The sequence below is a fragment of the Zootoca vivipara genome, chromosome 13 (genome assembly GCF_965207765.1).
Source record: "Zootoca vivipara chromosome 13, rZooViv2.hap1.1, whole genome shotgun sequence".
NCBI lineage: Eukaryota > Metazoa > Chordata > Lepidosauria > Squamata > Lacertidae > Zootoca > Zootoca vivipara.
The window spans coordinates 7,949,472-7,976,796 of record NC_142596.1 but is presented as its reverse complement, the minus strand read 5'-3'; the positions used below and the strand labels follow the sequence as shown (position 1 = coordinate 7,976,796).

The 27,325-nt window shown below is 46.2% G+C and overlaps 1 protein-coding gene and 1 pseudogene across 1 annotated transcript in view; one reads left to right on the top strand and one right to left on the bottom strand.

The window, feature by feature from the left end:
- CELF6 (CUGBP Elav-like family member 6) overlaps positions 1-27,325 on the top strand; it is a 182,764-nt gene that overhangs the window by 83,583 nt on the left and 71,856 nt on the right. The window lies entirely within an intron of this gene.
- Positions 13,097-13,156, bottom strand: LOC118093326 (U6 spliceosomal RNA; annotated as a pseudogene).

The following is a 27,325-nucleotide window of genomic DNA, read 5'->3' as shown; positions in this document are numbered from 1 at the left end:
GGGGGCTAAATGGAATATGCAAATTCATACTGTGATCTGTCTTAATCTCTTGGCCATGGCAGCTAAAATAGCTAAAATGTTATGTATTTTTTGTGCTTTTGTACTGTAAATATATGCCCTTGATCCTCAGGCAAAGGGCGGTATATAACTTTAATAAACAAAATAACTAAACCTCCAGCACCAGAGGTAGTATAGCTTGGAGCTGCAGGTACCAGGTGTAAACAACAGGGAAATGCCATAGGTGAGCTTCTTGGAGACCTGGGGTTGGCCAAAATTGTGCTGAACAGAATGCTAGACTAGGAATGCTTTTGGCCCCATCTAGCTGGACTTGTCTTACGTTCTTAACTTGCTGCTCACCCTGGAAGGGAGAGAGTCATGGCTTGGGAAGCAAATGGATTGGCTCAGCTAGTATTTTCCCCTTGGCTCCACTGTCACACGCCAAGGGATGATGCTGGCAGGGGCTCGTTTCTTTCTCTTTCTCTTAGACTCAGGGCTCCCAGGCAAAGCAGCATGAGCGGGAGTCCTTGGTGAGCCAAAAGACAGCGGGAGGGAGGGTGAAGAGGAGAAATCGCTCCCCAAACTAAAACAGTGCCTTTTAGGGTAGCCACTTGAGCATCAACCCCCCAGTCCTAAGGAAACAGGTTTGCATAAAAACCACACATGAAAAAGTATATGTATAGGTAGCAGTCTGGAAAACATTTGCTATAATTTAACTAGAAATGAAGTCCATCTCACACTATTGTGGAAGACTGTGACCAGGTGGCCTGTTTCTGCCTGCTCACTCTCCAGGAGCTATTGATGAGTAGCATCAGGGGCCCTGCTCTCCTTTCTTATAGGAACATAGGAAACTGACTATTACTGAGTCAGACCATTGGTCCATCTAGTTTAGTTTTGTCCACCCTGACTGGCAGTGGCTCTCCAGGGTTGCAGGCAGTGGTTCTGCAGAGTTTCCAGATTTCCGACCTGAAGATACCAGGAATTGAACCTGAGACTCTCTGCCTGCAAAGTGGATGTTGTACCACTGAGCTGTGGCCCATCCCAAAAAGACCATAGGGTTGGATGGACACCTGTCATGGAAGCTTTAGCTGAGATTCCTGCCCCTTGGGCTCCCTTCCAACTCTACGATTCTATGACTGTTTAGCCCTTCAGCTAGAGGACTCCTTCAAATAAAGGACTGTAAAACAGGACACATGGCCACCCTAATCTCTGTGTCTGTCTGTCTCCTCCCCCAGAGTCCAGAATGGAAGTGAGCAACAGAAGCATGTTAAAGGAGGGAGGACTGAAGACCAGAGCAGAAGAGGGGAAACATCACCTTAGGCAACCTGCTCCTTTCCCCAGCCATCCTTGGATTTTGTGCATCCAGGTCAGCCTTCCCCAGTCTAGTGCCCTCCCAATGTCTGGAACTAAAACTCCTCTCAGTCCCAGCTGCTTTAGGCTGATAGGAGTTATAGTTTGAATGCATTTGGAGGGCACCAGGTTGGCTAAGGCTGATACAGATTTCCAAAAGGAAAGCCTGTTCAGGAGCAGTGCCATCACCTGTTTGGAAGAAGGCAGGTAGGCAGGAGCTGGCTGAGGGCAGATTAGGGTTGAGGGGTGCTGCTCCATTCCCCATAATGGCCCAGCCACCCTTGCATTCTCTGTCCAGGCAAGCAAGAGGCATCATCAGATTTCCAGGGGAACAGCGGGGGAGGGGGGAAGCAGGGTGGCCTAGGGAGACTCCTGAGGGCTAGATGGAGAGGCATGGAGGGCCACATTCAGAACCCAGGCCTGAGGCTCCCCATCATGGCCTTCATCTTCTGTGTCAGACCCCAGATCTCCTTCATCTCCCTACTTTGATCTAAACTTCTTTAAAAAAAAACCCATATCACTTATACGGCAGCTTCACTTGCTGCAAAACATAGAGCAATGAGGCTCGCCAAGGAAGTATGCTAGATAATGCTTGTTTTAGTTTTCATATGCACAAACTGAAGGAGCCGACTGAGAGTGAGGCAGAGGGCCCAATCCATGGTTAGCACACGGGGTCCTGCAATTTCTGTGGGCCCCTCATGTGACCCTCCAGATGATGGTGGACTCCCAACTCCCATCACAGTTACAGTTAATGATCGGGGTTGATGGGAGTTGTGTGCAGAAAAATCTGAAGGGCCACAGGTTTGCCAACCTTGCTCTATGGTGAAACATAAGACTGGCTAGAGCTGATGGGAGTTGTAGTCCAAACCATCTGGAGGGTGACAGTTTAACTGGTGTAATTAGTTTGAGTGCTGAGTAGCAATGGGCGGATCTGTCGATTTTGGTTTCTCTCAGTTTCTTATTTTTCCAAGCTTAGGTTCAGCTCTTCACAATTTGTTTTCATTTAACTCAAAAAAAGTCATGAAAATCCACCAGCCTTTGTGCACCAATTGCTCCAAATATACATGGTTTTGTGAAGCAGTTTTTCCTAATGTAATGCATTTTTGTATGTCGTCCTCACTAATCTATGCCTTTTTATGCACACTACCCCTGTGTACATACTTTTATGTACATTATTTGGCTAAAGAGCTGCGTTGCAAAATTCGGAAATGCGCTGGTTTTGAAGGTTGCTGTATTGCTTTGGATAGTGCCCATTAGATGGGCTCACAAGCTGAATTGCATTTCTCCCCAACCTATATTGTTGAAGTGTGTATGTGACAGACATGGTGCGTTCATGAGTGGATTGGCAGAAAAGTGTTCACACAGAAAAGTGCATCAGAAAAGGGAGAGGAGGCTTCAAGGACTTTGTACTCCTTTGCCTTTTTGAATGTGACTGTTGGTTGGGCTCCTACAGATGCAATGGCTTTTTGAGACTGTATACCCCAGGGTCTGGCTGTGTCTTGCCATATTAACTTGAGAGGTGAGCAGGAAGGGGGAGGCAAGAGATAGTAAAAATAACTATTCCTTCATGCCAGAGGAGGTGAGAAGCAACACCATTTGGCTCTGCTTCTGCCTCTCACTTCATTCTTTCCAGGAGTGAAACTCCCAAGTGAAAAACAGAAGTGGCCTATGGCTTCATATTCCAGCACTGATGATAAACGGCTGGCATTAATGGTGTCTCCCACCCCCTTGTATACCTGTATGGTCCATCTTGTCCATTAATAGAGAGAAAACAGGAAGGAACATATTTGATGATAGAACAGCATGTTCCATGCCCTTTGGGTTGTGGTGAGCACCCCCTGGCCTGACATTGTGACACCAGCTGTGAAGTAGGCAAAGAAGCGGCTAGTCCAAAAAGAGATTTGCATTCACCCACCAAACCCTGTGCAATACCCCCTCCCCAAATGTGCTGCTCTTTGCAAGCCTGGCAGTCAGCTGGTCATTGGGGTTTGCGTAGAGCCATATGCAGCTCTTTGAAGCCCCCAAAACCAATGGATTGAAGCCCCAACAACCACAGCACAGCTCTATGCAAGGACTGACAATCAGTTGATAGCACTCCAAAGTGCCATGCATAGTTTCGTTTATCTGAAAGGCTTTGGGCACTGAGTGATTAGAAGGGCTGTGTGTCAGTGACCTATCTGACCGCAGTTGGTTATAAGTCCCATTACAGACTTGTTACCCAATACTACCCTTTCAATGTATCATGTTACACACTCACAATCAGGATAATTTAACCTTTTTTATGATTCTTTTAACAAATTAAGATATGCATATACCACCTTTCAGGTGAACCCCACAAAGGAATTTGCACATATATGTTCGAAAAATAAGCATCAATTAAAACTATATACAGGTGACAAGTCCTTTTGAAATCCAGCTCTCCCCTCCCTTCAGGGCAAGATGATCCTTAGGTAGCCCTGTGGTGAAAGTTGATGGAGGGCAAGGCCACCTCATCTGGATCACCAGCTACTAGATGGTGGACCATCAACAGACTGAAGAGGTGACAGATGCGCCCCCATTTCATAGGACCATGCCTCCAATGGCCATAAGGAAACGAAGGGCAGAAATGACACACACACAAATGGTATATATGGCACTGCTAGGAATGTTGACTGTTACACATATAGATGTGATGGTTAAAATGAGAAAGGGAAAGAGGGAGGAGGGGAGGGGAGGTTGGTTTTTCCTGCTTTGGCTGTAATATGTGAAGGAGGTGTGGATCCTCCCATAGCAAGGCCCATGAACAAGAGTGATCTACAGATCCCACTTTGGGAAAGAACAGGTATGAGTCTCTTGCATGCCTTTTCCCACACCGACACAAAGGATGAACCAGCTTAGCTTGTGAATATCGAAGTGGGGGAGGCAGTTTTTGAAAATTTATGTTATGTAGGAAAGTGTGACCAATCTAAAGGGAGGTTTAGCCGGCATGTGTTGACAGCAGTGTCATCTGAGCAGGATTTAGGAGCAAAGGTACAGGGCCTTGCTCCTCAGAATGAGGAAGGACCAAAGCATCTGCATTTGTGGTAGAGCATCTATGTTGTATGCGGCCAGCAAGATACCCACCACCCCATTCCGTGCAGAGAAGCTGACCAGACTGGTAGTTGAATCTTACATCAACATTGGTAGTGGCTCAGTGTCCTCTACTGCACCTGAGGGAAGCAGACTACCTCAAGGAGAACAGGGGAGATCACATGGTACACACGCAACTCTGCCCTGCAACATCTTGCCACTACTTCCCGCCCCACGGCACCTGCCACTGAGAAGGCTGCCTCCCTCTGCCTAATAGTAGGGCCGGCCCTGCCAATCAATACCAAGTCTCAGAAATTTCATTCCAGATGTCCCATTATGATCACCATGTGCAGCCAACATAGCATGCTCCAGAAGTTGGACCCCAACTCCCATCACCCCAGGCTACCATTATGACAGGTCAGGGATGATTTGAGTTCTAGTTACAGGTAGGTAGCCGTGTTGGTCTGACGTAGTCAAAACAAAATAAAAAAATTCCTTCCAGCAGCACCTTAGAGACCAACTGAGGTTGTCATTGGTATGAGCTTTCGTGTGCTTTCGTGTGGTATCTGAAGAAGTGTGCATGCACACAAAAGCTCATACCAATGACAAACTTAGTTGGTCTCTAAGGTGCTGCTGGAATGAATTTTTTTATTTTGATTGGAGTTGGAGTTCAACATCTTGAAGGCACCATGTTGGCTACCCTATAATGGGCATCTTTCTCCTCCACTTTGAAAATGGGTGCAGGGAGATCAAGGTGATCTTTGAACCTGAAATCCAGATTGTTGTCTTCAATGTCCACTCTAACGTCCATTGGGGTGCCTTAGTTCTCAAGGGAGCTATTGTACTGTTTTGCTGCATATTTCTGCTTGAAAGTGTAGGGGTCATGCTGGGGTTCACACATGTTAATGTGAATTGTGAGATGCAATCCTCAGCCTGCACAATAACCTTTGCTCCCAAACCTCTGCCATCAAAGGAGATGCAATTGTGTTGTGCATAATTCCTTTGCAGAACCTTTTGGAAAACAGCAGCTGGAAGCTGAGCTGAGTTGAGCTACAGTCCATGCATGCAGAATATTTTGTCTCAACATGCATGCCGACTCTGATCTAATTTTCAAAGATCTTGCATTGCATTTTCTCCCCTCCCCAGCTAGGTTGAGCTACCATTCAAATCTAAACCATAGAGTTCTGCTCCGAACAGGGATCCCAAATGTCACTGTGATATCTTACTCTTCAAGAGAATCACCATGTCACAGTCAAATGGAATGCTGGGTGAAGTCAGTTAGGAACATAGAAAGCTGCCTATACTACGTCAGAGCATTGCTCCTTCTAGTTCAGTATTGTCTCTACCAGTGTTTCTCAAACTTGGGTCTCCAGCTGGAGTACAACTCCCATCATCCCCAGTTAGCAAGACCAGTAATCAGGGATGATGGGAGCTGTAATCCAACAACAGCTGGGGACCCAAGTTTGAGAAACACTGGTCTATACTGACTGTCAGCAGTTCTCTGGGGTCTCAGGCATGTCTTTCCAAATCTTACCTGGAGATGCTGGGGATTGTACCTGGGACCTCCTGGCCACAAAGCACACGCTATATCACTGTGCCCCTTCCCCTGAAAACTTAAACACAAGGCACTCACTTTGGTCAAGCAATTAATCCTCCAATGGAAAGAGGAACTTGAAGAACTCTGTGGCTCACAACAGACCTGGTCTATGGACGATAGCATTTAAAATGAACTCATTAGCTGCTGTGTCTGTTGTACCCTTCAACTCTCTCTTCCCATTAATCTGTGGCAAAGGAATATAATCAATGCTGTTGGGTATATCCCATCCTGCCTCCCCCTTTTTCTGCTCCCAGCTGTGTTTTTGAATCCCACCCCATCACATCTCTGCTCAGTAGCCTCTGTGGTCCAACTTGGCTCTTGTGGTCTCTCCATCTCTCTCTCTCTCTCTCTCTCTCTCTCTCTCTCTCTCTCTCTCTCTCCTGCATTGCTTCTCCACCTAGTCCCAACTCCCCGCTAGCAGAGCCAGCTATTAATAGAGCAGTGGATTTATCGAAAGAGGCAAGCTGACTGCAGCACTCCCCTTGCAAGAGAGTGCCCTGAGCTAATGGCAGGCATCCATTGGGCAGCAGCTGAATGCGCATGGCCACTCAGAGGGTGGTGCAATGTGGCTGGCAAGTGTAAGAGAGCCCATGCATGGTGGTAGGCCAAAGGGCATCTGTTTCATTAGAACACGGGGTAACCAGGAGCTGGAGAATGAGAAGCACAGCCAGTATTTGGATGGACAGGGCCATAATATTAATGGGTAGCAGAAGAATGCAGAGTTAACATCAAGAACAAGACATTCATGAGGAACATCAAGTTACTAGATATTCATGAGTAGCCCGTATCTTCACTGTTGTTGCCAGACATTCACAGCAGGGAGATCTGTGGATAACTAACAGCGAGGTTTCTGCCTCCACATTTTTAAATAGTAGCAAAAATAAAGGGATTTTAGAAGTGAAGAGAGAGAAAATGTTGAGTAAAAGAGTCCCTCCAATTTCCCCAAATTAACATACAAATTGTAGAGGAAAATTGCGGGGGTGGGGTGGGGTGTTCACCTTATTTTTAAAAAAACAACCTCCTTTTTTCTGCTTTCACCCCTTTTTTCCTCTATGTCCAACACTCTAGTTTAGGGGTCAGCAAACTTTTTCAGCAGGGGGCTGGTCCACTGTCCCTCAGACCTTGTGGGGGGCCAGACTATTTTTTCCGGGGGGGGGGGGAATTGAACGAATTCCTATGCCTCACAAATAACCCAGAGATGCATTTTAAATAAAAGGACACATTCTACTCATGTAAATACATGCTGATTCCCGGTCCATCCGCGGGCCGGATTTAGAAGGCGATTGGGCCGCATCTGGCCCCCGGGCCTTAGTTTTGGGGACCCCTAGCTCTAGTTCTACCCCATTAATGCTGGGCTAGATCTCTTGGCCCAACCAAGGTATCAGATTGTCCTAGTCATCCCATGGCATCATGAGACCCTGCCCCAAGATCCTCAGTTGTTTGGGGCACCAGAGACCTGAGAACCTTCCTTCTCACTCCTGCTGCATGGAATGCTAAGCAGCATCAAACACATAAATGCCCTTTTTGGGTTTCTTGGAGTCTGGAGTACAGCAGGGAGGAATTTATCCTTGTTCCCTGGGACTGATGGCCATCGAAATGGAATTTATACTTGCTTGGCCTCTTCTTTCCTGCCTGTCAAAAAGGCCAAGGATAGGCTTTCTTATTCTCTTCCAAGTCTGGGCTCTGACATTTTGATACTATACAGTCCCAAATATATCCACTGAATTCTACTCATGGCCAGTGACATTCCTGGTTAGAATGCTAATATAGATGTTGCTGGACCACAACTTCCACAATCCCTGAACCATTGACCATGATGGCTGAGACCCATGGAAGCTGGAGTCCAGTAATACCTGGGGCCACAGATTTCCCCATCTTGTTCTAGGACAACATTGACTCTTTGGGCTTGTTTGACTGCCACCTTGCATTTAGTTTAGCATCCAGTTCCCCACTGTGACCAACCAGGTCGATTTCTGAAACCTAGAAGCAAGGCTTGATATCAGTAACTTTGTCCCCAGCAGCTGATCTTCAGTGGCCTAGCATCTCTGATTCTGGAGGTTCCATAGAGCCATCATGACCAGTAACAATGGATAGATGGATTCTTCGTGAATTTGTCTAATTACCCTTTAAAACCATATAAGAAAATGCCTAATATTTCATCTCATGTCAGTGAAGTGTGTGTCTGAGAGAGAGCGGTGGGGGAAATGGAAGGAGAGGAGATAACAGGGGTTGGAATACATAGAAGTAGCCAGCAAAGCTCCCTCCAGATACTGCCCAGCTAAAACTCATCAGTCCCAAGTAGCATAAGCAATGGTTAGGGAAGATGGGAATTGTAGTACATCAACATCTGGAGGGAGGCAGATTGGCTACTCATGGACTTGAGCAGGCATCCCCAAACTGCGGCCCTCCAGATGTTTTGGCCTACAACTCCCATGATCCCTAGCTAACAGGACCAGTGGTTGGGGAAGATGGGAATTGTAGTCCAAAACATCTGGAGGGCCGAAGTTTGGGGATGCCTGGACTTTGTCGCCAGGAGAGGGAGCAGTAAAGTGGCAAAGAAGCCAAGCAGAAGTTCTTAAAGTTGCTCAGCTATGTGCCGATGTGACCATCAAGAGTACAGGGACCTCTTGCTAGCACCGGAAGAGAATTGCAAGCAGTGAGACTGAACAGAAGAACACGTTGAGCATTGTGGGTTGAGAGACACCCTCATTCTGACAGAGGCAATCGAGTGGCCTAAGTGAGGCTCCTGCCTCTGGTCTCAGCAAAGCCTCGTTTGAGTCACCAGTGTTCCTGACAAATTGCTCTCCTCTTGAGGTTGTTTGCAGATGGCCGAAGCGTTTGACCGTGGACCTGCTGAATATGATTATGTCCTCAGCGCAAGGAATTCCGAGCCCTTGAAGGGGGGAGATCGGGCAGCCAGCTAGTTGCTAAAATGTGGCTACAGCCCCCTGGAGGTTAAATGGCACCTTAAAAGAAATGGGTTGGTTTTTTAAAAGATGGAATTGGATGTAGCAGTATTTGCCAACAGCTTTGCTTTAAGACTAGACGAGAAGATCACTATCAGGCCTCGGATTCTCTACACATTGGCACGTTGAGCTCCTTAAATCAGGCAAAAATGACTAAGCCTCCCCAGATATAGCTAATCTAAAAGCAAGGCATGGCAGTTATGTTCAGACATCATCTTCAAATGGTTTGTGTTGGACAGACTGTGTTACATGTCGCAGGTCACTCGGAACTCACATGGGATTTGGTGGGACTGTGGGAAGGAATAGCAAAAAATAAAAAGATGCGGTCCTTCCTCAGAAGTTGAACAAGTGAGACCTGTAACAAAACCTTGCAGCCTAGAGTGCTCCTCTTCACTTTTCTAGCCAGCCATTCCCTAGTCAGTATTTCATGGCCACTGAGCATGCTCAGTCCTAGTGGAACTATTTTCTGAGGGGTGTTTGTTTCACCTCTAGTGTTTTTCTTTCTAAATATTTGTTTCTGTGCCTCCTGCAAACCTTGGGGTTTCCCCAAGCCTGTTGAAACTTCCCACTTGTGTACAGACGGTGCTATTTTGGTTCCATGAGAACCAACATCTACCCTTAAACAGCAGAGAAAGAGGGAATGCCATTTCATACAGGCTACGAGAGCCAGTGCAACATGGTGCCAGGAGTAAGATCCAGGTTTTAAACCCCACTTAGCCATCAAGTTAATCAGGTGACTCTCCTAAACTTCTCCAAGGATGAAATAAGAAGGTAATTGCATTTTATTTAGAATATTCTCAATGAGACTTTCTAGACACAATTTCCAAAATGTGTTCCTTGGATCTTTTTTTCTTCCCCCCTTTTCTGTTTCCTCTTCTCTTCTCTTCTCTTCTCTTCTCTTCTCTTCCTGTGGCTGATCTAGGGCTCATCATGCTTCAGCCGATCGGTGAATGGTCTGTTGGCCCCTTGATTAGTAGTCAAGCTGCTGCAGCAAACAAAAGGCAGCAAGTTGCCAGAAAGTGACTCTCTCACAGTGCCACCCCTCTTAACCTGAAGTCTTAGTGAGGGTGGCTTCATGCTTGGAGAACATAATGCTTTTCTGGAGTGGGTAGTAGGGCAGTTTGGCAGTGGGTGGGTGTGAAGAAGAAAGTCCCCAGCCACCAAAGGCCTGAGAAATTAGTTGTCCCCACAGTCTCAGATAAATGGTCAAGATGATGGACCATTCAGATTTGAGCAATCTTCACTACTGTTTGATTTATTTATCTAAGCAGGGTGGTTTCCAAATAGCTTGTTTAGTCAGTACAAGGATTTATCCTTGTGCAACAGAACTCCCCCCCTCCCCTCCCGAGCCCCTTAAATCTGTTCAGGGTTCACCTCTAACCCTTCAGAGCTGGCGTACATTTGGAGAAGGCACGAGTCCAGTTATATAAACAGAAATCCTTATCCTGATGGAACATGTTAATTGGAAACAACCTCTAATTCATATCCCACACATTCAACATAACTTTTCGATCTCAGGTGGTTAATAGATTAGTAAGTTGGTGTGTGTGTGTGTGTGTGTGTGTGTTACAAATACATGAAATTAGCACTCTAAAGCAGGGGTCAGCAACCTTTTTTCAGTCGTGGGCCGGTCCACCGTCCCTCAGACCATGTGGTGGGCCAGACTATATTTTGAAGGGAAAAAATGAACGGAATTCCTATGCCCCACAAATAACCCAGAGATGCATTTTAAATGAAAGCACACATTCTACTCATGGAAAAACACCAGGCAGGCCCCACAAATAACCCAGAGATGCATTTTAAATACAAGGACATTCTACACATGTAAAAACATGCTGATTCCTGGACCACCTGTGGGCTGGATTGAGAAGACGATTGGGCCGGATCTGGCCCCCGGGCCTTAGGTTGCCTACCCCTGCTCTAAAGCATCGAAAGCCCTTTCAAATATACAACAAAATCAGACTTCTCTAAATTCAAGAATGCTCACTCACATCCTTGTGCAAATGTTTATGTTTCTCATTTTCTCGTGAGTACACATAGCCAGAACAAACTGTTACAAACAGGGCTGGTCCTACTGTTAGGCAAAGGGAAGCAGTTGCCTCAGGCAGCTGATTTAAGTGTCCCAAAAAGGACAGCAGATGATTAGTTATTTAAGGTATTATTTTTGGGGTTTTTTTACTACTTGGAAAGGGTAGGTGCATTTGTGGGATGATCCACCACAGATGCCATAATAATGTGGGGGGTGACTTTCACTGCTCTGCCTTAGGCAGCAAAATGTCTTGGGCTAGCCTTTGTTATGAAGAGGCTGTCTGAGAAACATCGGGATAGTAAAATTGTCAGATGTTCATTTGCTTGATTGCTTGTTTGTAAAAAGAACACTTTCCGCTAGAAGATGCCCTCTCCTGTTTTAAAACATGACAGCATCAAACAAAAAAATCCACAACTCCAGTGTTCCCCTGTTTTCATTGGATAAACTTGTGGGGTTTTTTCCCCACCCAGAAGCAGGACATGGGACTCAGAGCTGGTCAAATTCCAAGCCCAAGGAGCTTCTAGAGACAGCCTTGCAAAAAGTCCCAGGAGAGGTAGAAATGGCAGTAGTCAAACTGGGAACCCCATAGCCAAGCAGAAAACCAACCCACCAGCCAAATACATAAACAGGCACCCAGATGTACAGTACATGCTGGGGGAAAGAGCCCAGCAAAAAAGAGGGTCCAGCAAAAGCCCAGGCACTACACTTTGTGTTATGAAATGTCATCCGGCATAGACAGGCAGTGCTTTATGTGGTGTGGCATAGAAAGTGAAACTAGAGCTATGACTAGACCACAAGTCTTAGTGTGTTCGCTTTCAGACAGTAAGAGTTACCATTAACCTGTTGCAATCTCTGACATTCATTTAACGCAGGATGCAATTTGGTAAGCATGTTCAGACCTAGGGGTGGATGACACTGTCATTTTCAGCTTCTCATATTTCCCATCTTACATTGAGTTCTCCACATTTCTGCAGCAATTTTCAAGCCGCTCACCAGATGCTCATTAAAATTCATCCTCATGCACAAATTGTTGGATGCAATTTCGACTAATATACACATTTTTGCTAGGAATTTCCCCAAATGTCTTAGGTTGCTAAATGCATGCATTTTTATGTACAATTCCCCCAAGATATTTGCATTTTTGTACACAACTTTTTATTGAAGAACTGTATTGCAAAATTCAGAAAACTCTGAATTTCAATGGCTAATTGGGTTTCGGTTTGCATACAGGTTTGAGAAGTGCACACATTTTCATTAAGATGTAAACAAGATTGAATTTCTCCCCATCCCTATTCACAACACAAGTCTCTTACTCGTTTTCCAAAAGGGAGGAAAATGCCAAAGACTGAGACGATGAGATATTGCCTTTGAAAATATTGGAACAAGAGTCGAACAGCGTTGTGTTTAGAGAGCAAATCTCAGCTCAGCTTCTGCACACATTTTCAGAGAGTCCGCGGACGATTTTGAACATATAAATCGTATCTTAGAAATTCTGCTTGAATTTAGGAAATGGCGTAACAGTCATATTTCAGGGTGGGGTGGGGTGTCTTTTGAGAGTGGGAGACTGAACCTCGCTGGTGTTCCTGTGGCTCTTTGCTCTGCCCGCCACCAACTTTAATATTCCCACAATGCACCTGGAATTGTGCCTTATCACAATGTCGCATCATTCTGAGGGTCATTCTGAGCGGGGGGGATGACAGCTCATGCTGGAGGTTGAAAATTTCTCCCAAGAATGCTTCCCAGAGTAATGCTATGAAACAAGGGGGTTACTCTGGGCATATTAAAGACAGTGGCAATGAACCAGAGGGATGCTGTTCGTTCCACAGTTCCCCTAGCTTCAAAATACATTCCACCTCCGAAAAATACTGGAAATATTCCTTTCTCACCTGCACGGCTTCCAGGGCCGGCTCTAGGTAGACCTCTGGTGGCGCGGTGCGCCGGGGCGCCGGGCTAGTAGGCAGGGCGCCGCACGCCGAAGCCGCGCGGAAATCATGCTGCGCCCTGCGAGGGCGGGGGCGCCGGAGCGATCTCCGCTCCTCAGCGCCAGGGTGCACGACCTGCTCGAGACTGCCCTGACGGCTTCTGATTACAGTTATGAAAGCCAGAGGGCCTTGTGCAGGGGCCATGCTAATCTTCTCTGTATCATTCCAATTTTAGTATATGTGCTGCCGGGGGGGGGGGATGATAAAAAATAGAGGAAATAAGTAACTGTGCGGTAAAAGTGTATTTAACAGATAACGTACAATGAGAATGTTTGGAGGTCTTCTTTAAAACCTCAACTTCTTCTTCTTCATCTTCTTTTCTTTCTTTTGTCATAAATTGTAGTGTCATGTGTACTGTGAGGTATACAAAGTATCTTTGCTTCAGTTGCCATCATTTTCTTTTTTGTTTCAAACAAAAACAGAGAGTGTTGTATAAATGTTGTATATTTTTTTAAAATGATAAAGATTGAACGAAATTTTAAAAAGGGAAAAAAGAAAGTCAGGAGACCATTTTGCCTCACTGCTAGCATATACAGTGAGATACTTTCCTTGAAGACAAGATCGTGATAAAAAGTAGCCTATCTGCAATAAAACAGCAATAAAAACAGCCAGATATTTTTTACAATTAAAAACAGCACTGCACACACAGCCGTCTGTCACTGGGAGTTTATGGAGATCATCCATGCTGTGTGCTGTGGTGGCGCAGGACTTGCCGCCTCCTGTTCTGTGCGCTGGTTCTCAGCCTTTTGCAACTGAGTCACCTGATAGCCAGGGGTGCATTGTGGTGGTGCCAGTGCCCGAGAATTCAAGTGGTATCAGAAAGTGCAAGAGCAAGAGCGGGAGGTGTCCAAAGTAAAATAGGGATGCCAGCACTCTTATCCAGTGGTTTAGAGGTGAATTTGGAAGTGCAGAAGCTCATCATGAAGCCACGGCCCTTAATCGAGTTCCCAAGGATAGTCCAGAAATGCAGACAGCCATGTGGATCCATTTTATGCACACCCGCACACCAACAACAGCACTCACTGAATAGTAAGCCAGTCTCGTGCTCTGGTTTCTCCTCTGCTGTTGTTGTTGTTTAGTTGTTTAGTTGTTTAGTCGTGTCCGACTCTTTGTGACCCCATGGACCATAGCACGCCAGGCATTCTTGTCTTCCACTGCCTCCCACAGTTTGGTCAAACTCATGTTTGTAGCTTCGAGAACACTGTCCAACCATCTCGTCCTCTGTCGTCCCCTTCTCCTTGCACCCTCAATCTTTCCCAGCATCAGGGTCTTTTCCAGGGAGTCTTCTCTTCTCATGAGGTGGCCAAAGTATTGGAGCCTCAGCTTCACGATCTGCCCTTCCAGTGAGCGCTTAGGGCTAATTTCCTTCAGAATGGATAGGTTTGATCTTCTTGCAGTCCATGGGACTCTCAAGAGTCTCCTCCAGCACCGTAATTCAAAAGCATCTCCTCTGTTAATGTGCCACAAAAAATGGTAAACATTGAAAGCCTCCTCATCCCCTCATCCACTGCCGAGAGACTGCCGATTAATTACCTTGGTGCTCTGGCAGGTGAGGTCATTATCTTGTGGGGGGGGGAGTTCCACAGCTGCACTCCACTGTCTCCCATCCCCCCCCACCGCATTGCAGCCCATATCTGGGAATGAACTCTACTGAACACAGCTAGTTCTCCTGAACAAAGTGACATAGGATTGGGGCTACAATCCTGTACACCTTGGATGGGGAACCCTTTTCATTCTATGGGCCACATCCCCTCGTGGGACACCTTCCAGGGGCCGCATGGCAGTGGCAGGTAAGGCCAGAGGCAACAAGTTGGTAGAGCAGGAGAGAGTACCCTTAACCGTTGTTTAGTAGGCTATATCCCAGCCCCGCAAAGCCAGGGGCTTCTTTCCGCCACATGTCTCATCAGAAGTAAATCCATTCAGTTCCTTGAGGCTTACTCCCAGGTAAATGGGCATAGAATTGCAGCCTAAATATGCTTTTAGTATTTAGCCTTCTTAGAAACAGACTTTTCTAGCGCCTCTGCAATAAGCTGAAATGCCTTTGGCATATTGCATTTTCCAAAATCGCAAAAATAAAACAATTAAATAAACATAACAAGCAGCTGCAAACAGCCTCTAATTATAAAAATAAGAGAGAGTGCCAGACCATAAAATGTGTCAATCAAAACCAAATGCCTTTGCAAAAATAAAACCATCTTTACATATTGCCTTGAAGCTTGCACTGTGGAAGCAATATGAAGCTGGGAAGAAGGGATGCCTAGAAGCCACCACCAGAAAACCCCTGTTCTGTGTCACCACCAATCATTTTCATGATGGTGAGGGACACAAAGAAAGGCCTTTCCCGAGGTCCCAACAAGTGGGAAAGTTTATATGGGGGAAGGCAGATCCCTGTTCCAGACTTCTCCAGTCCTGTGCCCAGACCCATCTTTCCTATTGGGGCTACTGGCGCGTTGCGCCAGGGCGCCGCCTCTCAGGGGCACCCCAGCGAGTGGGGGAGCTGCACGGAGCAAGCGCCTTTTGCTGCCCATGTGGAGGTGAGGCCGGGGTGTGCTGCGGAAAGAGCGCCGGCAGCACCGCCCTCGCCCGCCTCTTCTCAGGCTGTGGGCGCCGTTGTGGGGAAGCTGGCTGTGAGCCTCTTGTTGGTGCAGCAGCCAGGGCTCCCTGGATGGCAGCATTGCACAGCTGCTTTGGCCGAGGAGGCGGAGGCGGACCACAGCTGGCAGCGTCCCTGCCTGTCGGACCACCCCTCCGGCGGCCCACCGCACCTGCCCCTGGCCCTGCTTGCAGCGGGCAAGAAGCAGAAGGCACAGCATGGCAGCGTTGGGGGGGGGAAGCAGCGCCTTGGAGGTGCGCGAGGCACAGTTGCTAAAATGAAACACACGCACGCAAGCGCACACGGGTCCCCAGGTCAGTGCGTGGCTCTGGCTTTCCAGCTGGGAAAGCGGAGGCGCATGGCGCTGGAGGGATCTCTGAGCCACGGCGCTGGATAGGGTTGAGACGGCCCGGTCTGTGCCCTCCAGATGTTTTGAACTACAACTCCCACCAACAATGAAAATTTCCTATGCTGGCTGGGACTAATGGGAGGTGTACTCCAAAACATCTAGAGGGCTCCATGTTGAGGGAAGATTCCTTAGTCCAATTCATACGGCTATCATAATTGGTGCCTTTAACCTTGCCCAGGAACAAATCGGGAATCAATGTAGCTCAGACAAGAAAGCAACATCATCCTTACATTAGGCTCCTGAAAGCAGTCTGACTGCAGCATTCTGCATCAACTAAAGTTTTTTAACACTTTCCAAAGATTGCCCCTTAGAGAACTGAAGGCCTGGAATAGGCATGCAGCCATCGCTACTTGTTTCATATGCAGCAGGCCTATCCAGACCATTTCTACTTTAGCAAGGCTAAAGATGTATAATTTAGTTATGTATGCCTGTCTTAAACTTTTGCTGCTTTTATCTGTATCTTATTGATAATTTATAGGGTTCTATGTGCGCCACTTAAGGAATTTTTGATTAAGCGGTTTTCTAGGCTAAATAAATAAAGGAACTAGTAGCCATTGATAGCTTTGTTGCGCATTTGTCTACGCCCCTTTTAAAGCCATCAACGTTGGTGGCTGTCCTCACATCTTGCCACAGAGGTTGACATTGTTTAACCATGTGCTGTGTGAAGAAATACTTTGCTGTGTCCTGACCCTCTCGCCATACGGGTTCATGGAGAGTGCACTGGATGCAATCAAGGCATGAGTGATAGCGGGCAGTTCTGATTTCTCCAGAACAGGGTGCAACGGGGACTTACCTTCCAAGTCCCGGTCTGCAGAATCCGGGACCGGCAGCCGTGTGACACTGGAAGTTGCGTCGACATAACTTCCGGTGTCGCTTTGCCCTTCTATGGGCACCAAAAATGGCCGCCGCTGACACCGGAAGTGGCGTCTATGCACTTCCAGACATGCGTAGATGCGACTTTTGAAGCCGCCGGTGACCATTTTTTGTGCCCATAGAAGGGCAAATCGGAAAGAAAAAAAATGGCCGCTGGCAGGAGAAAATAATGGAGAAAAATGGGAGACGAAGTGATACCGGGGACCACCGGGAAAAGGTAAGTAAAATCGGGGTTTTCCCGGAGAAAACGGGGTACTTGGCAGCTATGAACGGGGGTGCCAGACAAGGTTGTGCAAAGTCTCCCCTGTGGGTGCCCATGCGCTGAAAAATCAAGCAAGGGTGGTTAAAACAAGAAACAAACAAATGTAAACGCAGCAGCCATCTTTTCCCAATCGCTATCCCTAGGCTTTGAGGCAGCATGTCTTTTAATACCGGTTGTCATAGAGTCGGGAAAAGGCTGTTACCCCCATGTCCTACTCATGGACTTCCCAGGAGCATCTCCTTGGCCACTGTAGAAACAGAATTCGGATGAGATGGGCTTTCGGTCGGATTCATCAGGGCTCTAATTCTGATACTAAGCCTCTTTACAGGGATAAAACCTGCCTTCAAGAGACAGGTATGAAATCCGGTAGGGTGGGATTGGGCTTTCTTTATGCAGGAACATGGGTAGGCAAACTAAGGCCCAGGGGCCGGATGCGGCCCAATCGCCTTCTCAATCCGGCCCGTGGATGGTCCGGGAATCACTGTGTTTTTACTTGAGTAGAATGTGTTCTTTTATTTAAAATCCATCTCTGGGTTATTTGTGGGGCATAGGAATTCGTTCATTTTTTAAAAAAATATATAGTCTGACCCACCACATGGTCTGAGGGACAGTGGACTGGCCCCCTGCTGAAAAAGGTTGCTGACCCCTGTGCTAGAACATCCCCTGCTTTTGTGTTCAGTTCAGATTCTGTGCCAAGTGAAAAGCAATTCTGCGATCAGAATGCATTGTGGAAGAGTGCATGAAGGAACCACATCATAAAAAGGGAACCTAATCCTAAGTGCACACTGTTCTTTCCACGGGAAGGTCACATCTAGATTCTAGACAGATGGTTGTTTTCTGTGTGTGTTGGCATAGGCTTACATCTAGCTGACTGTTCAAGGTCTCATAAGGCAGTGTCAATCTTCTGCGAGAGTAGTGTCTCCATTCTCTGCCACAAGCCTCACCCCCTTGCCTTATAGGCTTCGCCTCCAGGCACCAAGAATTTGGCCCGTGAGAGCTGTGAGCAGGGAAGTTGCTCTTGACTTCTTCCGTCAGTGGAGGGCAAATCCCTTTGGGAAAGGAAGAATCCCAAGAGAGAGAAGTTGCAAGCCAACGGTGCATGCTTTGCAAAGGGACAGCTCTTCTCATATTAAGTACTTTGGGGGCTTCCCCACCCCTTTTGGATGTAGCTGCTCTATACAGTGGAACCTTGGTTTATGAACACCTCGGTTTATGAATTTTCGGTTTACGAACGCCACGGACCCATCTGGAACGGATTAATTCACTTTCCATTACTTTCAATGGGAAAATTCGCTTCAGTTTATGAACGCTTCAGTTTATGAACTGATTTCCTGAACCAATTACACCCATGCTTCGGGTTAAATATGCTCTAGGTTGAGTACTCTGAGGACCTGTCTGGAACAGATTAATCCACTTTCCATTACTTTCAATGGGAAAGTTTGCTTCAGTTTATGAACGTTTCAGTTTATGAACTGATTTCTTGAACCAATTGCACCCATGCTTCGGGTTAAATATGCTTTAGGTTGAGTACTCCGCGGACCCGTCTGGAACAGATTAATCCACTTTCCATTACTTTCAATGGGAAAGTTCACTTCAGTTTATGAATGCTTCAGTTTAAGTACTCCGTGGACCATCTGGAACAGATTAATCCACTTTCCATTACTTTCAATGGGAAAGTTTGCTTCAGTTTATGAACGCTTCAGTTTATGAACAGACTTCCGGAACCAATTGTGTTCACAAACCGAGGTACCACTGTATATGGATTCTACATACAACTTGTTCTTTCTCAAAGAGAAATAAAGCAAAAGGCAGTCATTCATATGTTAAGGGTATACACTTTTGTTTTTGGAAGAAAAAGTCCAGTTTCTGCATTACAGATTGTCCGTTTGCTAGCTCTAAAGCTGTGTGACAATTGTGAATGGATGAAAAAGCTGGTTGCAACTCCTCAAGCAGGACCCTGGTGCAGGCTGGGTGGGGTGGGGGGTGGATGCATATAGGTATGACTCAAACTTGCAGCTTCCAGTGCTGCAGTGGAGAGAACAGCCTCCAGACTACAGGCCTGGCCTTCAGAGAATAATCTTTCTTGCTCTGCTCTTGTTGGGACAGCCTCCAGACAGGCAGTGTCTTGTGAAGTGTAACCCTGTGCATGTTTACTTGGAAGCAAATCCCTGTGTCTTCCGTGTGCATAGGATTTGAGATGCAATAGGTAAAGGTAAAGGGATCCCTGACTGTTAAGTCCAGTCGCAGACTACTCTGGGGTGGCGGCGCTCATTTCGCTTTACTGGCCACGGGAGCCGGCGTACAGCTTCTGGGTCATGTGGCCAGCATGACTAAGCTGCTTCTGGCGAACCAGAGCAGTGCACTGAAACGCCGTTTACCTTCCCGCTGGAGTGGTACCTATTTATCTACTTGCACTTTGACGTGCTTTCGAACTGCTAGGTGGGCAGGAGCTGGGACCGAGCAACGGGAGCTCACCCCGTCACAGGGATTCGAACCAACGACCTTCCGACTGGCAAGCCCTAGGCTCTGTGGTTTACACTGCAGCGCCACCTGCGTCCCTTCAGATGCAATAGGCAAGACTTATTGAATGTGATGGGACTTTTAAGTAAACAAGCACAGGATTGCACCGAACGTTTCTCATACCATTGGACAATCTTTGCCCATGTCAGAGCTAGAATCTGTTGCAAGCGGCAGCTGATTTTGCACAGGGTATGAATATAGGAAGCTGTCATATACTGAGTCACACCTTTGGTCTATTTAGCTCAGTGTTGCCCACACTGACTGGCAGCAGCTCTGCAGGGTTTCAGGGTTTCTTCCAACCCTAGCCAGTTATGGTGAGGATTGAACCTGTGGCTTTTTGCACACAAGGAAGATGCTCTATCACTGAGCCATTGGATTTCCATTGCTCAGAATTATCTACATCAGGGGAGGGGGGTGAACCTTTGGCCCTCCAGATGTTGCTGAACTCACATCAGCCATAGCAAGCACAGACTGGCAGTGTTTCTCCAGGACATCCTTCCAAGTCCCACTTTGCGACTTCCGTTCTTGTATCCATGTATGGAATTTTCAGGAATCACGAAACTTGCCGGGGGAAAAAAATCAAAAATCAAGATAACAAACCTTTTATAAAAGAATGGAAATGCTTTATGGAATATTTACAAATAAACTGTAAAGAGATAAGAACATTGGCAGGATTGTTGCAATAATCTGCAGTTTTATAAGAGTATCTATTTAAAGAAGATGAATAAATGAGTAAATTAAGTTAATTTGGATATGCAGAAACTATTAAAAATAAATTTAAGGAACCGCAGAAAGAGGGGGAAGGAAGTTGAGTTTTGAAATGTTAAAATGATTGTAAAAATGTATAAAACTTAAAATCATAAAAACAAACAAAAAATACTTTGCAACTTCCAAGCTGGGTTACTCTAACATGATCTCTGGGAAGAATGAGACTTACTTGCAGATCACTGGGTGATTGCCAGTAGATTGGCAAGGGTTTCTGATAGTGTTGAGTAAAGTTGCAACTTGTGGGAGGGGGGACCCTTGCACCTGTAGGCCTTCTGTGCTAATCTCTGCTCTCTCAGCCCGCGTCTACTGGGCCAGATCATTGGTCCATCTAGTTCAGTATTGTCTACACTGACTGGCAGTGGGCCTGCAGGATTCAGACAAGGGTCTCTCCCAGCCCTAGCTGGAGATGGAGGGGATTGAGCCTAGGGACCTTCTGCATGCAAAGCAGAAGCCTTACCACTGATTCCCAAAGCAAAGAATGCAGCGTACAGCCTGGTGTGTAACCATGGAGTGAAAGGCTCTGAAGAGTCCCCTGGTATGGAAATAGGGGCGTTGAATGCTTGTGCCCCAGTTTGCATATTTGAAATGTTGAAAGGTGGGGGAAGCAGGGTGTATTTGGGGAGCCTGCGACAGCCATTTCTGTGATTGTGATGGTGTGTGAGAGGGTGGGGGGGGGAAGAGACAGAGAGACAGAGGAATTGGCAGCTGGCTGCCCTGTCGGTAACAAGCAGCCGGTCAATTTGTATTCAGAGGGTGGTGCAAGGAGAGAGATGTCTGGCTACTTTGCTACAGGCGCTGCAAGAACCGAGGAGGAAAACATGGGGAAGCTTGAATGTGGCGAAAAGAAAAAGCAGAAGGGAGACCCAGCCGAGATGGGTGGAAGTGGGCCCAACATAGTTTGCTGTGCAACTAAATCCACAATCCCTTGATATGTTGCATCATCATCATCATCATCATTCTTATTTTTAAAAACCTGTTATTCCATCAAGTGGCTGAGATCTGTGGTGCACACAGGGGTTGGCACAGCTTAGCTCAGGCATCCCCAAACTTCAGCCCTCCAGATGTTTTGGCCTACAACTCCCATGATCCCTAGCTAGCAGGACCAGTGGTCAGGTAAGATGGGAATTGTAGTCCAAAACATCTGGAGGGCCGAAGTTTGGGGATGCCTGGCTTAGCTTCACAACCACCCTGTGAGGGAGCACATTTCAGAGAGGCAGCTGTGTTATTCAGTTCCGGGAATTCCATAAAACGAAAAGCATGTGGCAACTAAAACAAAGGGCTGATCTTGAGCTTTGCAACAACTTTGTTCCTATTCATTTAAGACTCGATCTCAATGGAAAGCACAAGGGTGGGGGAGAGTGGCTCTTGTGCTGGGGTCCTGCTTAATTAAGGGTTCTGCCTGGCATCTGGGTGGCCACTGTGAGGACAGGATCCTGCATTGCAGGGGGGTTGGACTAGATGATCCTCTGGGTCCCTTCCAACTCTATGGTGCTATGACTCTGACTAGAAGGGTCGTTGGCCTGATGCAGCAGGCCCTTCTTGTGTTCTTATGCTAAGTAAAGAGCAGGATCCATGGAGTAGGAATGAGAGAAAATTTGCTCAGTTTTAGTTCTCGTTAAAAGGTTAATCCGATTAATCCACACTTTCCAAAATGAGAACTGAAGCACAACGGTCCTTTGAAATTTGCACACCTCTGAATTTTGCATCGTGGGTCTTCAGCCGAACAGTGTGTACAAAAATGCATATGTTAGTGAAAATAACATTCCCAAGTGCTTTTTATTAGGGGGGATTGCTTTGCAAAAATGTGTATCTTAGACAAAAAGTACATGCAACCATGTACATTAAGAGAAATTAGCGCTAAAAATGCTGGTGAATTTTCGTGAGGAGTTCTTTTTATTTTTAAGAAAATTGCAAGCAGATGTGGCAATCAGAACTTAAGACTGGGTAAATACAAAACTGAAAGAAAACCTAAATCAACATGTTCTCCCACCTGCAGTGCATGTATATATAGAGATCAATTGTGGATGCTGGTGGTCTGGGGACCACAATAGCATGAAATGGGGGTGCAGGGAGAATCTAACATGTACCCCCCCACCTGTACCAGCAGCTGCCTCTCCTGCCTCATTTCCGCCTCTCTCGGAGGTTAGTCAGCCCCCAAAGTTCAGCTTACACAAGGCAGGCTTGACATTTATAAACATCAGACAGTCCCAGAGAATCAATAGAGTTTAATAACCAGCGAGCAAAGCAGAGAGAGACACATCAAAATGACATTGGCCTGTTCAGTAAATGTTATTCTAAATCATACTCACTGGAGTTTTATTACATTAAGCATATAGCAGAGAGACAGATTCCATCAAAGGCCATTTCGCTCATAAAGGTGATTGGCAGCTCAGCAGCAGTGGGCCTCACCTGCTCCCCTCCCTCCCCGTTTCAGGGAAGAAGGGTGGGGGAAGACCCACAACTACCACTGTTTGTTTCCTCGGTGCTTTATCAGGCATCCCCAAACTGTTTTGGCCTACAACTCCCATGATCCCTAGCTAACAGGACCAGTGGTCGGGGAAGATGGGAATTGTAGTCCAAAACATCTGGAGGGCCGAAGTTTGGGGGTGCCTGAAGTAGTGCATGCTGATGCCCAGGCTGTCATCTGAGATTTCACTCCCGACATGCAAACGCAGATATCTTTGGCCACCCAAGCAGGAAGCAGAAGACATTCTCTGCATGTCTTACCCACTCTGAACATTTCCCAGAAGGAAACCTGAGCGGTAAAGGAGAGGGGGACCCAAAGCAAGAAAGAGGGAGAAGCTATTGTAGAAGACTAATTACTATGCTCCATTACCCTATCCAAGTCACATGTTCCGAAACAATACACAAACTAGAGCATGCAACAAAATAAATACTAAATAGAAGCATATTTCTGCATTGAGGGTTGTAGAGCGCTTTAAATGTGCTTTCAGGAGTTGCTGTCATTTGCTTTCTTTTCTTAAAAAACAAAAGCCCGTTTCCCTGCCCTCCCCAGCCAGGAATCTTTCTTAACCCACACAAAATCAGGTGACATTTTTCAGTGGATCAATGTTACGTTGGTGCAAGATAGCCTTTGCCAACCTGGTGCCCTCCAGGTGTTTTCGACTACAACTCCCAGCTAACGGCAGTTGAAGCCCCAAAACATCTGAAAGGCACCAAGTTGACAGCATTTGGTGTACAAGCACACACATTTCTAGTTTTGTGGAAATTTTTGTCAGAATTTGCACCCACTCTCCCTTTGGAATTTAGCATCTCAAGTTCCCCCAAACACGAAAACAAGAACAAAATTGAGATTTGTTTAATGTAACATGCTTAGATTTCTTTGCAATATGAATTGTTGTTCTCTTGCAGCTTCTCCTTTGGAATATATTTGTCTTTACCTGAAATTTCCCCCAGTAGCTCTTAAAATTCCCCGGGCCTCCCTATCCCAGCATCTGATCAGCGCATTGAGAAACTGAGTCTCCAGTTTTTAGCTCCCCACACAGGCCTTTTGTAATCCTAAGCCTCAAAGAGAGATCTTTAAGCCTTCCTTACACTGCTTCTGTGGTGTTTCTGAGACATGGATTACATGAAAGCCCCAATCCAGATCTCCACATGATCTCACAAAGTATTTGGTCCTGGTTCATCCAGGTACATATCTAGGATTTGGGCTTGTTCCCAAGGTAGCTGTGGTAAAAAAAATTATCAGAACTTGCTTTGACCTTGGAAGTCAAACAGAATCCGTTCCAGAAGTTCGTTCGACTTCCAAAATCTTCAAAAATCAGATCGCTGTTTCAGATTGGCTGCAGGAAGCTCCACAGGTGCCCCCTTGAACGTTCGGGTTCCAAAAGAACATTTGCAAACTGGAACAATCACTTCCAGCTTTGCAGCATTTGGGAGCCAAAATGTCCAAGTCCCAGGGCGTTCAGGATCCAAGATACGACTGTATTATGAGATGGCATTCACCACACCAGGGCAAATTGGCATCTTGCTTTGCCGTGGCAAATGCAAAGATGCATTTCAAAGAAAATAACTTGCAAGACAAATGGCATCAGAAATAGGCCCCATTCTTTTCAGTGGGGCTGACTTCAAGATAAGTATGCAGACTACAACCAACTTGAGAGAGTCAAATTGTAATATGAAAGTGAGTTTGCCACACTAAGAGGTAACTTGTGACAGCAATGTTTCTCTATAGTTCCTTACGTTGCTGTTCTTAACCTGTCATGTCTTTGCCACTGATTCCCTGCCAGCACTTTCAGCAACTGACTGAAAGTTGTCATCCTCAACTTGGGATCCATTGATCACAGTCAAATTTATCTCCGAGTAAACACACATAGAATTGTGTGCCAGTTTGGGAAAGGGTTTGTAATAATGGAATCTGCTTCCGTGGCTAGGATTCAGATTGCTTATATGTATTCATGGAAGGATAGGCTCATTGTGAGAGGATGCCAAGATGACATCACCACCTGGAAAGGAGGCTCCGCCTACAAGGTATCACACATTCACCCACCCTATTGTGTGAGGCTTCCTGTCCGCACCCCTTTCAGCTGTGCTCTTGCTCTGTCAACCACAGTCAAGACACTCGCTCAAGGCAGGGAGCTGTGTGCCCTATATCCACATACAAAAAGCCATCTTACTTGTACAAATCAGTGCAATGAGCTGAATATCCCACCATTCAACCCTACCCATCCCTGCCTTAATGTTTATGTTACCCTTTGCTGTTTGTCTTTTAATTTGCCCTGAAAGTCTCTGTAGATCTTTGACTTTCTGGGGTCATTTTGCTTATATTACATCTGAGGATGGGCAAGTCTGTCTGTTTTGGTTTCCCAGAGTTTCTCATTTCTTCAATCTTAAATTAAGTTGTCCGCATTTCGACATCAGTTTGAGGATTTATTTATTTATTTTAAGTGCAATTCTCTCCCCCCCAATATACACATGCTTTTATGCAATTTTGTCTAATAAACACATTTTTTGCAAAGCAATTTCCCTAATATAATGCATTTTTCATACTTTTCCCAGCGATGTGTGTGTGTGTGTTTTCAAGCACACTTGACTCTAGTATACACATTTTTGTACACATTACTCACTGGAAAATTTTGAAGGTTAGTTCTATTTCGGTTTGCATATTATTTCGGAAAGTGTGGATTTGTTAGGTTTTCCTTTAAATGTGAACTAAATCTAATTTCTCTTCCCAACCCCCATCCCTAGTTACACATAGATAATGTGCATGCTGAATTAAAGTGTTCACAATGTCTTTAACATCATTCAATATGCACAATTAATATATTTAATTAAATACACAGGAGACGTAATATATTTAATTATTAAACAAATCCAATACACAAATGCATGTGCTTTTGCTAACAATGCACGACACACAATTTTTTTTTTAAAAAAAAGGCTTTAAGATGTTTTTTCTTGAATGTTGCCGAGGGCCGCCAAAAAAGGCCTTGTGGGTCACATGCAGCCCATGGGCTGTGGGTTGGACCACCCTTAAACCCCTTTAATTTCTTTTTCCATCACTGCTGCAGTCCCTTGTTGAGCGCTCCATACTTGACACCAGAAAGCAGCTGGCCAGGTTCCTCCTTCTCCCCTCCCCCCACCGCATATTCTTCTTTGTTGGCAGGACTAATTTGTTTGGTCTTTCTTATACACATTTACAGCCCCACTTGCCCCCACATGAAATCTTGCAGAAGGGCCCTAGCTCAGTGGGTAGAGCACCTTTGCTTTGCATGCATAAGGTCCCAGGTTCAGATCCTAGCACCTCCAGGTAGGGATGAGAAAAGACTCCTGCCTCAGACCCTCGAGAGCTGCTGCCAGTCAGTGTGGACAATCCTGAGCTGGATAATTCAATGGCTTGTCTCTGTATAAAGCAGCTTCGTTGGGAGTGAAAAGGCTGTTAAACAGCTCCCGGGCAGGGCAACGCCTTTTTCCATCTCTTGCAGCAACTAAAATCCTCCACAATATGGCTTGCCGTCCTGGGCAGCTTGCTTGGTCCACCTGATTATTATGATTTCCCTGCCCACTGTGTGTTTATTGGCCACTGACTATGCATTGTGCAGCTGAATCTGAACCATAATTCTCGGCACACGTTCCCCACTCCACCTGCGCCTTCCTGGACACCGTTACCCCTGACTCCGCCCGAGGACCCCCACAATTATAATCAGCTCACAAAGTAAATTGTTCATCTGTGGCTTGCCTCCCTGGTTGCCATGGCTACCCTTATCAAGCACACGGCACGTCTCCATGGCAACGCCAGGGAAGCACTGGCTGTTGCCCGAGCAACAGATATAATTGTAGTGCTCGTAGGATGGGGAGGGAGGATAAAGTGTGTGGGGGGAGAGAGAGAGAGGGAGAGAGGGCAGGCGACAAAGCATGAAATTGCTCAGTAGGTTCGGCAGAAGGAACAATGAAACAGCAAAAGAGCCACGTCCCCTTGGTGTGTGTACAACAAAAGAAGTGACATCCCCTCGATGTGCCTGTGTTATGTGCCCACAAACGCAACAAGCAGCATTCTTCTTGTGTGACAAAATTGGAAGCCTTCTGTTCAGTGGGCAAGCAACCTGCTGGGGGAGCGGTTTCGCTTCTAATAAAATAGGGTTCTTTTCAGAATTGTGATGTCAGTTGTGTGAAGTTCTGTGGGGCTCCTGCCCTGGAAGAAGGGTTTCTGGTACATTCTGTAGGGCCAGGATTTCTCTGGGTTTCACGGGGATTTTGCTGGGTTTCAGGCATCCTTCTGAAGGAAGGAAGGACAACCAACTGTAGAGATGGGCAGGTCTGTTTTTCATTTTTCCACATTTCCCCATCAGTTTGCAATTTTCTTTTCAGTCCTCATGGAAATTCACCAGGATTTCAATGCACACAATTCTCTAAATGTGAATATTAGGCAAAAATGCATGCCTAATATTCACATTTCCCCAAAGCAACTCCC